This window comes from Amblyomma mixtum, chromosome 4 (genome assembly GCF_055824585.1).
Source record: "Amblyomma mixtum isolate Tamu chromosome 4, ASM5582458v1, whole genome shotgun sequence".
NCBI classification, from domain to species: Eukaryota; Metazoa; Arthropoda; class Arachnida; order Ixodida; family Ixodidae; genus Amblyomma; species Amblyomma mixtum.
In genome coordinates, this window is record NC_143015.1 from 104,970,804 (window position 1) to 104,983,618 (window position 12,815).

The 12,815-nt window shown below is 44.4% G+C and overlaps 1 protein-coding gene across 14 annotated transcripts in view; it reads right to left on the bottom strand.

The window, feature by feature from the left end:
• Nucleotides 1-12,815, bottom strand: part of LOC149347687 (uncharacterized) — a 99,276-nt gene that overhangs the window by 22,905 nt on the left and 63,556 nt on the right. For 5 of the 14 annotated variants that reach the window (XM_089587312.1, XM_089587321.1, XM_089587311.1 and 2 more), the window contains exons 9-10: nt 4,789-4,912; nt 932-1,054 (exon numbers count right to left, since the gene is read on the bottom strand). The gene's annotated coding sequence lies outside the window, so the exon portion shown is untranslated. Of the gene's footprint in view, nt 1-931; nt 1,055-4,788; nt 4,913-5,012; nt 5,032-5,739; nt 5,898-12,815 lie in introns of those variants that run through there. The other 9 variants (XM_089587314.1, XM_089587325.1, XM_089587313.1 and 6 more) reach the window with 6 other exon arrangements.

The following is a 12,815-nucleotide window of genomic DNA, read 5'->3' on the forward strand; positions in this document are numbered from 1 at the left end:
ATAAGATGTGAGCGTATCCGCTAAGCCGAAAAACTGTTTCTTTTTGTTTTGTGCGGTTTTGTATTACCCGTTTTTCGATAAGAATGTGGAGCTTAAAATACCTCTCGACTGTAGAAATGTCCCATTAGGCTGTCCTGAACTATAACAAAGTGTCAGACTCCCGAGAAAGACTCCCGGGTGCAAACCTTTAACGCTCAAGGTTTTAGTTTCTTGACAGGAATGCACACAATTCATTGACATAGGCAGATATTACTGAGTGATTTTATTTTCTTGGAAGAATTCTGAGAGAAAATGACGAAACAGAAAGCCTTGAACAGCCAGAAGAGAAACATTGCGGGGGGGGGGGGGGGGGGGAAGCTTTTACGTATTTCTGTAAAACATAGAGACACTGTTCTTTACACATTCTAAGGGCAATGCATATCATGACATAACTTTTTCGTATGTGCCATATGGATAAAAATAATATTAAAAATTGTCCTCCTCGTAACGGGTGATAGTGTCCTGCTACTTTTTGAAGGCACTTGCTCCTGCCACTTGGACATGTGCAATTCACACATTCACTACATAAACAAACTCTGCCTTGTAACCATACACACGAAATGTACCGGGTGTTTCAGGGAACACATTAAAAATTAAAAAAGGCTTTTTGGAGTAAAAATATGGCATTTGAGGCACAGTATTACTAGTGTTGGGAAACCAAGAAAACTGGTCAACTGTCTTAAGTAGTAAGCTCGTTAACTCATTTTTAGGCACCTAGCTGCAAATAGAGATTTTTACCCGGTCGCTAGTAATAGCTATATCAGTTCTTAGCATTTCGAAAGCTACCCTTGGCGCTCTGGCTTGACATAGTTTGGCTTTTTCCACTAGCCACGTGGGATGGAGGGGTTACTTGACATGCACAAAAAAACTCGATATTTTATACTTTACTTACTGCTTTTTCAGCCTTTCGAGCTCGAGGAGCTGTGTGTAATAACGCTGCCTTTCTTGTGGTCCCGACGAGACTGAAAATACGGCGTCATAGAAGGGACATAATCAGGGCAGCCAGCGGTAATTTCTGCATAGAAACCACAAAAAGTACTTATTGCAGCGCCAAAAAGCGAAACCATAAGCACATTTAAAAGGTGTCATTCTGACTTTAAGCGGAAATTTTTTGCGCCCCAAATGAAGTGCTTATCAGCAAAGTGTTGGAACTTCAAATTTTTTTGGATTAACTTATGGAGTTCCGACTTCATTTTGGCTGCCTTTTTTTTGTGGGAGTGAATATTTCTGAAGTGTGCTCTGAACTCTCCCAAGTCCACTCTCCCGGAGTTTCCTAACTTTTGTCTTTTTAAAATTTAGCGAGGAGCTAGATTCTTCTCCCCCACGTAGTCAAGCTACAACAAAGATTAGACAGCTGAAATGAATTGTACCTCACTGTTGTCCCCACTCTGGCTCAGATGATTTCCACACCAAGTGATCCTGGTCACTTTGCATGGTTCCGAAAATCCACCCCCTCCCGCCCCGCATTCTTATCCAACCCTTACTCCTTTCACTGCTCGTACTGCAACTGGCGCCTGGAGCAACCTTGCACTTCCCTCTGCTAAATAACAAGCACAGGATGTCTGCCGGATCTTAGCTACTAACATCTGCCAACGACGTGCCCAGAACCACTGCAATTTTTAAGAATGCTCGAATCAATTACTGTGTATTGTATCCGGGAGCACCCTTTCACTCATGAGAGGGCATTTCTCATAATATTTTCATTCATTTTTCTAGCCGGCGTCACATTCAGTTGCCCCATGATTTGTGCATACGCTTAGATACTTGTATATTTCACGTCTAAATACCTTCCAATCCCGATATATAATCATTGGGGCCAACATTAAAAACTGTATGAAATGATGGCTGCAAGCACGGTTACAGTCCTAAAACCTCCGCCTTCATTGAACGCATATTCGCCAATGTCACCTCTTTTCACCCTTATGCTTCCTCCCACCGTTAGAGAGTGTGGAGATAGTGGTCTCAGTCTCAATGGAGATGTCCTCGACTGACTGTGACAAGCGCCGCTAGACTTCTTTGCTGTCCAAGCTCCCATTCCACGGGTTTCGTAGCTTAAAGCACGAGTAAGGTGTCCACTGTCCTGGGGGTCCAGTTGTGCGCCACTCCTAAAACCGAGGGTCGTTTTCGATATCTATCTGTGTTGCGGCGCTATACAATTTTAGAGTCTGAGAAATGGGCAAAATGCGGCCCCCACCGCTAGGCAGCATCGTACAATATTCAAACGTGCTGGGAAGCTCATGTATTAATAGCACAGAACTGAAACTTTGACACATTCCTCATTTAAGTGTATACTACACAAATCCCTGGACCATTTTTTGTAGGTGCTTTTGTTCACGTTTTACGATTCTTTTGTACCCCTTCCCATTCAGTTACGCGCCGTGTCGCCGCCACTGCCGACAGATGGCGCAAGTAGTACATATCCAGAAAAGCTGGGCATGGGAGGGCTAAAACCTTCTCTGATTCCGGAACAGTGTTTCTATCGTACCATAGAAAGCACGCGTAGTGCTTGCAATACCTCCAGGAGTCCAGGAATGCGAAACATTTTCATAGCGACTCTATCGCAAATTGCCGCAAATGCACCCCACTTCTAATGCATAACACAGCTTTGGCCACTATCAGAGTCGTGCTAAAACGGAGAATTTGTACCGAAAAAGTTTTCACGAAATTATAGCAAAGCATAGGCACTGGGCATTCTACACGCAAAGTATCAAATCGCTGTCTTCGCTGTGGTCAGGCCTTTCACTAGACAGAATTTATGTTAATTTTCATCAGGGAAGATTATTTTGTTTAAAATGGACGTTGCGGTGGACAACAAGGAAATGGACGCGGCCCCTCATAGGTTCACGGGGAGTAGAAACATGATGCTAAACTTAAAACAGAAGCTGCGCTCGGCTGGAGCGATTGTTGGCGGAGAGCATTTGCAGCGAAACCGCAGTCGCCACGCTGCAAGCGAAGCGTGTCGCCCGTCCCAGCCGCATCGCTAGTGCGCCGCCTGGAGAGACCTCACACCCAGCCATATTGCGGCCTGTTGCCGAAGTGGACAGACAGAACCACGAAAACACAATCCTGGCGGTGCTACGCTGCATCTTCGCACGCACTCCCCTGGTGTCTTTTATACGGTGCGGATGTCTGACATTTAACAAAGAACTGAGGCGGTAAAAACAGGCCGGCGAAAACTTCCTTACGATCAAGGAAAACCTGGCGAGGTTTAGATGCTTAAACAACACGAAACAATCGTCAACAGTACGAAGCCGAGGATGAGAAACGCAGAACGATACGCACGGAGCTGCGCAGTCCTTTCGTTTTGCGCTGCCATTTAGTCATTCTGCATTCCTTGTCGTCCTCGCGTTTTTCGCATCGCTTTAAATTCCTAAAGGAACTCCTCCAGTGCTTGCTATAACCAGAAAAGCGCCAGTAATCAAGAGAACTCTATCCTGTCCAAGCGCACATTGTTACGTTCAGCAATGCCTGCGATACCAGAGGATCACAAGGCACCGCATCACCGCCAAATCGTCCCCAGCGCTTAAAGGAGCTCTGAAATGGCGCTCTAATAAAGCGGCGGTATGCATGGGATGTTAAAGCACGCCGCGTTAAGAATATTGTCCAGCAAGATTTTTTTTAATGTGCTTGGTGGAAGCTGAGTTATCTGTAGTCAGAATTTGAATTTCAGCGTGTTCGCACCTTTCCCTCTCCTTTTCACACTTTTTTGCACGCCGCCTAGCGGTGCGGAGCTTCCTGATCCACCGGAGCTATGCGGCTTATTGGCCGCGGCCATGGTAGCTGCCTAAGGTCTGAAAGAATGTAACCAATAGCCACCTATCAACTTGTGACACAGTAGGATGCGAGCATGACAGATTCGCCGGGAAGGGCTCGACAAATTAAGAGGGAAGGTGTTTCAGAGCCTTTCAACTGCCGCCCCCCCTCCCCCACTGCCGCTGCATTTGATCGGCGGGTCTAAGTGTAAGTTGCATATGTCACTTACTCATCACGTGGCCGGATGTCTTATTTTCACTGTTCTCTCATTGTTTTACGTCATCTGTGTTCAAATTTTGGCGCCATTAGGCGATGAGAGATCAGCTACGGAAATTAAGACACGTGCGCAGAATAGATGCAAGAAGTATTTCGCTCAATGATGCGGGAAGATGCGCATCCGGGAGATGGCTCTAATCGCTATATCTGTTCGTTACATCTAGCCTACGCTCCCACGTAGGTGCCGTCCACAGACCCTCTGAATTCCAAATGGGAGCTGCGGAGAAGAAAGAAGGTTTTCCAACACCTCCGACATAAGACCACGAAACTAGGAAAATAAGTTATAACACAAATTTACAGCAAATAATGCGTGGGTAAACTTGATCCGGCTTTCACTGAGAAATGAGCGACTTCCCTCCCCTTTTCCTCTCGACATGAAAGCTTCATTTCATTTCAACAAAGAATAATTCAAACGTACTCTAGATTTGCCCTGCATGGATGTATTGTATCTATAAGTATCTTGTGCTGAGGTTGTCCACGCGACTTCGCACCTACTACTAACCACGAAAGACGATCATGCAAATTTAGCGTGTCCAGTTATACCCTTTATTCGTAGAGTGTCGGTCTGTGAGTGGGAGCTCAATACACCACTTGAGCAGCGGTCCAGGAGCACTGAATTTGTCCTCCCTTACCCTTGAGGCAAGCGGATTCAGTACATGCCGATGCGATGTGTCATCCCTTGATATGCACAAAAAACTAGTTATTTTATACTTTACTTACTGCTTTTTCAGCCTTTCCCGCTCGAGAAGCTGTCTGTAATAACGCCGTCTTTCTTGCGGTCCCGACGAGACTTGAAAATACGGCGTCACAGAAGGGACATAACCAGGGCAGCCAGGGGTGATTTCTGCATAGAAACCACAAAAAGTGCTTTTTGCTGCGCCAAAAAGCGAAACCTTACGCACATTTAAAAGGAGCCATTCTGACTGAAGCGGCGATTTTTTGCGCCCCAAATGAAGTGCTTATCTGCAAAGTGTTGAAAATTCAAATTTTATTTGGATTAACTTATGGAGTTCTGACGACATTTTGGCTGCCTTTTTTTTTTCGCGGCAGTGAATATTTCTGAAGTGTGCTGTATACTCTCCCAAGTCCTAATGAATTCTGGTCGAGAGGACAGCGGCATGTGGTATCAAGATTGTTGCCCAGCTCTGGGTTTTCTTGACATTCCCAAACTGTGTGAAATAGTGTGCCAAGTGCTCCACAGAAGGGGCATAATGAATCGCATATGTCTTGATACCATTAACTCATAAAGTAGGGATTGGACAGTTTGTAGCCGCCGGATGATGTGTTCTTCAAATTTGCTACGGCTTTTCTGAGCTAGAAAATATTTCCTTGTAATAATCTTATCGTAATCTTTAGTCTCAGCGTAGCTTATTAAGGGTGAGGCATCGTTAATTGTGTCAGAGAGAGGCTGCGTGCCCGATGCTTGGAGGAGGGCAGCTTGAGCAGCTGTGTTGGCCACCCCATTGATGCATATTTAGCGTGTACAGTTATAGCCTTTATTCGTAGAGCGTCGGTCTGTGAGTGGGAGCTCAATACACCACTTTAGCAGCGGTCCAGGAGCACTGAATTTGTCCTCCCTTACCCTTGAGGCAAGCGGATTAAGTACATGCCGATGCGAGGTGTCATCCCTAGACAAGCACAAAAAAACTAGTTATTTTATACTTTACTTACTGCTTTTTCAGCCTTTCCCGCTCGAGGAGCTCTCTGTAATAACACCGTCTTTCTTGCGGTGCCGACGAGACTTGAAAATACGGCGTCACAGAAGGCACATAACCAGGGCAGCCAGGGGTGATTTCTGCGATTTTTCGCGCCCCAAATGAAGTGCTTATCTGCAAAGTGTTGGAAATTCAAATTTTATTTGGATTATCTTATGGAGTTCTGACATTTTGGCTGCCTTTTTTTTTCGCGGCAGCGAATATTTCTGAAGTGTGCTCTAAACTCTCCCAAGTCCTAATGAATTCTGGTCGAGAGGACAGCGGCATGTGGGATCAAGATTGTTGCCCAGCTCTGGGTTTTCTTGACATTCCCAAACTGTGTGAAATAGTGTGCCAAGTGCTCCACAGAAGGGGCAGAATGAATCGCATATGGACAGTTTGTAGCCGCCGGATGATGTGTTCTTCAAATTTGCTACGGCTTTTGTGAGCTAGAAAACATTTCCTTGTAATAATCTTATCGTAATCTTTAGTCTCAGCGTAGCTTAGTAAGGGTGAGGCGTCGTTAATGGTGTCAGAGAGAGGCTGCGTGCCAGATGCTTGGAGGAGGGCAGCTTGAGCAGCTGTGTTGGTCACCCCATTGGCCGTCGTTGAGAGGTGCCCTAGTGTCCAGACCATCTGGACATTCTGGGGATTGGACGTTTCGAAAATGTTGCAACATGGAACGCCCACACGGCCCCTAATATAACTACGTACCACTACGTGTCAGTCGGACATAATCGTTTCCTTGCTATTCTTGGATATCGTTAGTGCGATAGCTGCTTCTTCAGCCGATGTGGTATTCTATACATACTATTTCTCACCGGAACAAGCTGTCAATTGGAGCTCCGAGTGCTCATCGTGATGTATTTTTATGGCTAATAAATGATTTGTGATTTAACTGTTCTTTCAAATATTATTTGAACAAATGCACTGCTCCTTCTTCGGTTGTATATTATTTGTTTAATTTACCTGTATACATGGCTCCTTTGTCAACCCTCACTCCCCCTTTGTTCTTTCTCTCATGTGATTTTATTCAACTTCTCGTCAGTTTAACATTGTACCCACTCCCCTGCTATAAAGCCTTGGTGCTCCAGAGTGTACTGAAAATAAATAATAAAATAAACTGCATGCTTGCCATACAAAAGCTCAAAGGATAAACTTCCCAGTAAGAGACTAAAAGGTGCACAAACCATAAAATAGCAGCACATGAAATGCGCTCACTGAGCGCCCTTTCAGTCGTCCGCAGAAAACATGGCAGAGATAGGCAAGTTGTCTGCTAGCGCTGCTTCATGGAACCCCCGAGAGAGAGCCCATGTAGCTGTCGCTGCTTTTAAAAAGTAGACGAGCCTTAGTCATGTCGCCAAACTTCAGTTTGGTTCCCCTATCTTCCCAGCAGTGCAGCCTGCATAGAGGTCCAGCAGCCTATAAGCTAGAACTCCTAATAAGTTGCCGTAATTGTCGAGTAGTCATGTCTGAATACGTTGTTGAGCAAACACTAAGCTGAAAAAGGATGTCAATTTAATTGAAGTGGAAAGATTCCATACGTTCACTACTCACTACATACACAAACTCTGCCTTGTAACCACACAAACGGAATGTACCGTTTGTTTCAGGGAACACCTTAAAAAAAATGGCTGAGGCTTAGCTTAGGTTAAGCCTAGTGAGATGCGAAGCATATTGTCGCCGAGTTGCATATCGAGCACGCCGCTTGGTTAGACGTTCTTCACGCTCTTCATCAGTCTCTGTAGCACGCCGCAACTTTTGCTTCTCATTCCAACCAGCAGCCCTGTCTCCAAGAGGCATCTCTATCCCGTGTACACCTAGTAGAGGCAGGCGCACCACCTTGTATACCGCCGCTCCAGCATCACGTGTTCACTACAGCGCACCTAGCGGCAGAAGCAGGAAACACATTGGTCGCGACGCCTCGCGCGACGGCGCGAGCTGGGGCCCTGTTTCTCCTATGTCGTTACGTCACGCATCACCTGGTCTTCCTTGGTCGCGACGCGTCGCGCGACGGCGCGAGCTGGGCCCCCGTTTCTCATCTGCTGTGACGTCACGCATCACGTGGTATGACATGGAGATCACGAAAGTTCAATAGTAACGACACCGCCTCGTTCGAGGAGCTGGGTTGGGCTATTTTAGTATGCTTCGCTTTATAAAAAAAATACCTTTTTGGAGTAAAACTATGGCATTTGTGGCACAATACTACCAGTGTTGGCAAACACCAGAAAACTGGTCAAATGTCTTACGTGGTAAGCTGGTTAACTAATTTTTAATTTTTACTTGTAGAGTTAGGAACCTAGTTGCAAATAAAGATTTGTAGCCGGTCGCTAGTATAACAGCCATATGAGTTCTTAGCATTTCGAAAGCTACACTTGGCGCTCTGGCTTGACAAAGTTTGGCTTCTTCGACTAGCCACGTGGTCTGAAGTGGTTACTTTCCTTGCATGCTTTCGAAAGCGCATGAATTATCGCATGGTGCATCCAAATTTTGACGCAACACAGCGACGAGGGTAATCGAGTTCTTCAAAATTCTAAAACCTGATATGCCTATTACTAACTACCGGCTAAAAATCCCTAACAGCAATCAGTTGGCTATCCAAAATAGTTAAAAGATAGTTATTTATTATCATAAATTAGTTGCCCAGCACACTACTCAAGACAATACATCAGCTTTCCGGTGTCCGGAAACAATGGTGTCTATTATTTTTTTTTTGTTCTTTGCTTTGCTGCTACACTCGTGCCATTCGGATGTTTTCTTACTTATGTTTGCCTGCCTTGTTACCGTGTTTGCCTTAATCGCGCTATTTTGTTCCCACGTTCGGTGAGCACATTATACTTTATTGTAGTTATTTATTTTGTGTCGCGTATTCTTTTTATCTTTTCCTGTTGTTATTTCCGCGTTGTTTCTTCTCCACTAATTTGTTGATATATTGTTTATCATGAATGTATGTTTCTCTTTTGTTTCCTGAGGTTATTAATGCACTGTATAGATTTGTTTCTATTTTATCATGGTCATATGTTCCCTTTTGTTTCCTCTGGTTTTAATGCACTGTATTATATTTTTTTTTCGCCCCCCTTACACAATGCCCAATGGGCCTGTAAGCTATTTCAAATAAATACATAAATACTAGGCCACAAAAGGCATACTTTACGCATAAAAAACAACTTCTGAACCACCGCAGTGGCTCAGTGGTTACGGCGCTCAGCTGCTGACATGAAACATGCGGTTTCGTTCCCGGCCGCGACGGTCGATTTCGATGGAGGTGAAATTCTGCAGGGCCGTTGTACTGCGCGATGTCAGTGCACATTAAGAACCCCAGGTGTTCGAAATTTCCTGAGGCCTTCGTTACAGCATCCCTCATAACCTGAGTCACTTTAGGATGTAATACCAGCATAAACCATAAATTAGTCTTACAAATTTTTGGAAGTCTTCCCTGAAACTCCTGGTATATAAGCATGGACACTTGCAACTGCAGTGTTTAAATTAAACGTCACCTGCAGCCTTCTAAAAGAAAATGCTTTTATGGATACGCACCCCTTAAGTTCAGGACATACAAATAAGTCAAGACAAGATCTCATTTTCAGGGGACTCGAAAAAGGACGAAACCCAGACGTGCAAATTTGAACACAGCTTTCAATGTACCTTGTATCGGAGGAGTTTCATGAAAGTTTAAAGTGCTTAGTATATAAAAAATCTCCCAGAAGACGAGTCTACCACAAAATGAACTGAAGCAAGTTTACTCACCTACTGACCTCATCAAGAGTGAAACCATAAAAAGCCGTTACGTCATTGAAATGGGCAGCTTTTGAAATTGTGAAGTTGTAGCATACTCGACGATACACTCAGAGGCCAGTAGCCCAAAAATGCGATTTCTTTGTTATTGTGATGTTAAAAAGACATTATTTATCAAGTCGTCATCTGTGTTCAACTTTTGGCGGCATTAGGCGATGAGAGATCAGCTACGCAAATTAAGACACGTGCGCAGAATAGATGCAAGAAGTGTTTCGCTCAATGATGCGGGAAGATGCGCATCCGGGCGATGGCTCTAATCGCTATATCTGTTCGTTACATCTAGCCTACGCTCCCACGTAGGCGCCGTCCACAGACCCTCTGAATTTCAAATGGGAGCAGTAGGGAAGAAAGAAGGTTTTCCAACACCTCCGACATAAGACCACGAAACTAGGAAAATAAGTTATCACACAGATTTAGAGCAAATAATGCGTGGGTAAACTTGATCCGGCTTTCACTGAGAAATGAGCGACTTCCCTCCCCTTTTCCTCTCGACATGAAAGCTTCATTTCATTTCCCCAAAGAATAATTGACACGTACTCTAGATTTGCCCTGCATGGATGTATTGTACCTATAAGTATCTTGTGCTGAGGTTGTCCACGCGACTTCGCACCTACTACTAACCACAAAAGACGATCATGCAAATTTAGCGTGTCCAGTTATAGCCTTTATTCGTAGAGAGTCGGTCGGTGAGTGGGAGCTCAATACACCACTTGAGCAGCGGTCCAGGAGCATTGAAGTTGTCCTCCCTTACCCTTGAGGCAAGCGGATTCAGTACACGCCGATGCGATGTGTCATCCCTTGACATGCACAAAAAACCTAGTTATTTTATAATTTACTTACTGCTCTTTCAGCCTTTCCCGCTCGAGGAGCTGTCTGTAATAACGCTGTCTTTTTTGCGGTCCCGACGAGACTTGAAAATACGGCGTCACAGAAGGGACATAACCAGGCAGCCAGTTGTGATTTCTGCATAGAAACCACAAAAAGTGCTGTTTGCAGCGCCAAAAAGCGAAACCTTACGCACATTTAAAGATGCCATTCTGACTTAAGGGTGATTTTTTTGCGCCAGAAATTAAGTGCTTATCTGCAAAGTGTTGGAAATTCAAATTTTATTTGGATTAACTTATGGAGTTCCGACGTCATTCTGGCTGCCTTTTTTTTTCGCGGCAGTGAATATTTCTGAAGTGTGCTCTATACTCTCCCAAGTCCTAATGAATTCTGGTCGAGAGGACAGCGGCATGTGGGATCAAGATTGTTGCCCAGCTCTGGGTTTTCTTGACATTCCCAATCTGTGTGAAATAGTGTGCCAGGTGCTCCACAGAAGGGGCACAATGAATCGCATTTGTCTTGATACCATTAACTCATAAAGTAGCGACTGGACAGTTTGTAGCCGCCGGATGATATGTTCTTCAAATTTGCTACGGCTTTTGTGAGCTAGAAAATATTTCCTTGTAATAATCTTATCGTAATCTTTAGTCTCAGCGTAGCTTAGTAAGGGTGAGGCATCGTTAATGGTGTCAGAGAGAGGCTGCGTGCCAGATGCTTGGAGGAGGGCAGCTCGAGCAGCTGAGTTGGCCACCCCATTGGCCGTCGTTGAGAGGTGCCCTAGTGTCCAGACCATCTGGACATTCTGGGGATTGGACGTTTCGAAAATGTTCCAACATGGAACGCCCACACGGCCCTACGTGTGAGTCGGACATAATCGTTTCCTTGCTATTCTTTGATATCGTTAGTGCGATAGCTGCTTTTTCAGCCGATGTGGTATCCTATACATACTATTTCTCACCGGAACAAGCTACCAATTGGAGCAGCGAGTGCTCATCGTGATGTATTTTTATGGCTAATCAATGATTTGTGATTTAACTGTTCTTTCAAATATTAGTTGAACAAATGCACTGATGCTTCTTCGGTTGTATATTATTTGTTTAATTTATCTGTATACATTGCTCCTTTGTCAACCCTCACTCCCCCTTTGTTCTTTCTCATGTGATTTTATTCAACTGCTCGTCACTTTAACATTGTACCCACTCCCCTGCTATAAAGGCTTTGTGCTGCAGAGTGTACTGAAAATAAATAATAAAATAAACTGCATGCTTTCCGTGCAAAATCTCATAGGATAAACTTCTGAGTAAGAGACTAAATAAAAGGTGCACAAACCATAGCATAGCAGCACATGAAATGCGCTCACTGAGTGCCCTTTAAATTGTCCGTAGAAACCAGGGCAGAGATAGGCAAGTTGTCTGCTAGCGCTGCTTCATGGAACCCCCGAGAGAGAGCCCATGTAGCTGTCGCTGCTTTTAAAAAGTAGACGAGCCTTAGTCATGTCGCCAAACTTCAGTTTGGTTCCCCTATCTTCCCAGCAGTGCAGCCTGCATAGAGGTCCAGCAGCCTATAAGCTAGAACTCCTAATAAGTTGCCGTAATTGTCGAGTAGTCATGTCTGAATACGTTGTTGAGCAAACACTAAGCTGAAAAAGGATGTCAATTTAATTGAAGTGGAAAGATTCCATACGTTCACTACTCACTACATACACAAACTCTGCCTTGTACCCACACAAACGGAATGTACCGTTTGTTTCAGGGAACACCTTAAAAATAAAAAAAAACCTTTTTGGAGTAAAACTATGGCATTTGTGGCACAATACTACCAGTGTTGGCAAACACCAGAAAACTGGTCAACTGTCTTACGTAGTAAGCTGGTTAACTAATTTTTAATTTTTACTTGTAGAGTTAGGCACCTAGTTGCAAATAAAGGTTTGTAGCTGGTCGCTAGCATAACAGCCAAATCAGTTCTTAGCATTTCGAAAGCTACACTTGGCGCTCTGGCTTGACAAAGTTTGGCTTCTTCGACTAGCCACGTTGACTGGAGTGGTTACTTTTCTTGCATGCTTTCGAAACCGCATGAATTATCGCATGGTGCATCCAAATTTTGTCGCACCACAGCGACGAGGGTAATCGAGTTCTTTAAAATTATAAACCTGATATGCCTATTACTAACTACCGGCTGAAAATCCCTAATAGCAATCAGTTGGCTATCCATAATAGTTAAAAGGTTAGTGATTTATTTATCAAAAATTAGTTGCCCAGCACACTACTCAAGACAATACATCAGCTTTCCGGTGTCCGGCAACAATGGTGATACTAGGCCACAAAAGCCATACTTTACGCATAAAAAACAACTTCTGAACCACCGCAGTGGCTCAGTGGTTACGGCGCTCAGCTGCTGACATGAAACATGCGGTTTCGTTCCCGGCCGCGACGG